This window comes from Palaemon carinicauda, chromosome 44 (assembly GCF_036898095.1).
Source record: "Palaemon carinicauda isolate YSFRI2023 chromosome 44, ASM3689809v2, whole genome shotgun sequence".
NCBI classification, from domain to species: domain Eukaryota; kingdom Metazoa; phylum Arthropoda; class Malacostraca; order Decapoda; family Palaemonidae; genus Palaemon; species Palaemon carinicauda.
In genome coordinates, this window is record NC_090768.1 from 6,389,382 (window position 1) to 6,391,881 (window position 2,500).

The following is a 2,500-nucleotide window of genomic DNA, read 5'->3' on the forward strand; positions in this document are numbered from 1 at the left end:
GCTCCGCTTTCCCAAGAGAGGGAATTTGTGGGCGGTCCTTCGTCGGCCAAGGCAGTTCAGGCGCCCTTAAGTGAGTGTAGTGGGGGTCCGGGGGACGTGGCTCTCTCTCATAAGGGCCGCGTCTCGTCGGGGGACCCCATGTGGTCTAATAGTGTCCCTTTTTCTTCGTCAGGTTCCTGGGTGGAAGTTCCAGGGGCATCAGCGACGGAGGGCGGCGTCGGCAGAGAGGAGTCCCCGCAAGAGGATCCATTGGCTTGGGACGTACCGAGGACTCCGATGAGGTCCCCACTGGACATGGAGGAAGGCCTAGGCGAGGCCTTCCCCTGTTTGGCGGGCCCGTCAGGATGGTTGCCGCCGAAGACTTCGCTACAGGAGAGTCTCCCCATTCCATCTACGTCAGGGGTACGGCGTAGCCCCAAGAAAACGCAATCACGTGCTAGGTCTCGATACGGGGGTAAGTCTTACTCGTCAGGACGTGACTCTTCGGATTCGTCAAGCAGTGAACGGAGGAGACGACAGAGGAGGAAACGAGATCGGTCGGTGCGGAGGAACTCCCCTTCGCGGTCTCCCACAAGATCTCGGGACAGGGTGAGTCCCCGTTCCTCTCCACCCAAAAGCAGGAGACCAGTCTCCCCGGTAGGGACGTGGAAACGAGATCGGTCTGTGCGGAGGAACTCCCCTTCGCGGTCTCCCACAGGATCTCGGGACAGGATGAGTCCCCGTTCCCCTACACCCAAAAGCAGGAGACCAGTCTCTCCGAAAGGGACGTGGGTTTTCGTCCCAGGAAACAACTTTAAAGACTTTTCCAGGTCTATTAGTTTGACACCTGAGCGGGCAGGAGACTGTCCTCCTAGAAGGGCCTCCACGTGCCGCGCCAGGGAGTCACCAGATGAGCGGAGGGCTACATCTTGCAGGCCTAAGACCCGTCCTGGAGACGCTTATTCCGCCCAGCGGAGAGAGCCGTCGTCTAGGCCGGGCAGCCTCGACAGTTCCCCCCATCGAGAACCCAGAAGGGGACGGACACCTCCGTCGAACTATCTCACGGAGGACACCGTTTCGCCGAAAAAGGCCTCGAAGAGGAGAGAGATGGCGGACGTCGAAGGTAAAGGGAACCGAGGACCCCGCCATCACGGCGGAGACCGAGATCACGATTCGCCCCATCGGTCGGAAGGAGGGCAGGGCGAGTCGTCGGTGACGGAGGACTCCGCGTACAGGAGAGTCCTTGCCTTAATTAGGGGTTATAACAACCTTATAGAACCCGCCACTCAAGAGGAAGAACCCTGGACTTCAGGCCTGAACAAGTTCATAGCCGTCCCCGCCCAGAAAAAGTCCTCTCTCTCCCTTCCCGAGGCCAGTAACGTGGGGATTGGAAGGACTCACATCGATTGGGTCATATCCCGCAATAGCGACTCCTGCAGGGGTCACAGCTCAGCAAAGCTCCTACAGGGTTTGAAGTCGCAAACGAAATACTACTCTTTGGAAAATAGGCCGACCGGTGCTTGCAAGACCGAGGAAACCCTAGACATCCTGTGCCAGGGCATCTCCGACGGGAGGGCATCGGCAGCATCTACCTTCTTCTCCCCTTCCGAGTCGGCAATGATGGAGGAGATGTCTAAGGACTTGGTTAATGTGGCCTCCTGGCTGGATTGGTGGGCCACCACCCTCGTAGGCACCCAGATCCCTACAGACTCCATGGAGCCTGCAAAACGGGAGGCTCAAATGAGTTGCTGGGGTCAGGTAGCCGCGCCCTTAAATTCCTGACCTTTGTCTTTGGCTCTCTCCGCAAACTGGATTCTCCGGAGAAGAGACGCCCTAGTCAAGAACCTTCCCATTAAGATTCCCGACAGGGAAGCGAAAGCCTTGAAGACCTGCTCCGTCTGGGGGGAGCAGCTTATTCCTACGAAGAAGGCGGAAGAGGTCGTGGAGAAGTTGGCCAAAAAGAGGGAGCTACCTACCCTGAAGCCACAGACTGCGCGCCGCCCCGTCTTCAGGAGGCCAGTGACAGAAGCACCCATGGCCGCGCGTGCCGCACCAACTCAAGGAAGGAGGGAACCTCGTCAGGACAGTGGCCTTCCTCTGCGGTTCCCCCCCGAGGAGGATCATCCTCTACCCCCCCAACGTATAGGTCTTCTTTCTACTCCTCCAGGAGAGGGCGAGCAGGCCGTTCCTCCCGTAGGAGATAAGATGGGAGGCCCCCCTCCCCTGCCCAAGCCTCAGGTAGGGGGATGCCTCAGACTCACTTAAGCAAGCATGGAAGCTCCACGGAGCAGATCCGTGGACAGTAACAGTACTAAAAGAGGGCTACAGGATTCCCTTCATGGAAGAGACACCCCCTCTGGTTCCAGCAACACAGGCGGACTGGTTGGTGCCCAAGGACCTGGCGAAGAGGGCAGCGTTGGACGAAGAAGTCACGACGTTGCTGCAGAAGGGAGCCTTAGAAACAGTGACATTCCCGGGTCCGGGGTTCTACAGCCGCCTGTTCCTAGTGGAAAAAGCGACA

General features: G+C 58.6%; 1 protein-coding gene across 1 annotated transcript in view; it reads left to right on the top strand.

Moving 5' to 3' along the window:
• LOC137634552 (uncharacterized) overlaps positions 1–2,500 on the top strand; it is a 53,255-nt gene that overhangs the window by 7,037 nt on the left and 43,718 nt on the right. The window lies entirely within an intron of this gene.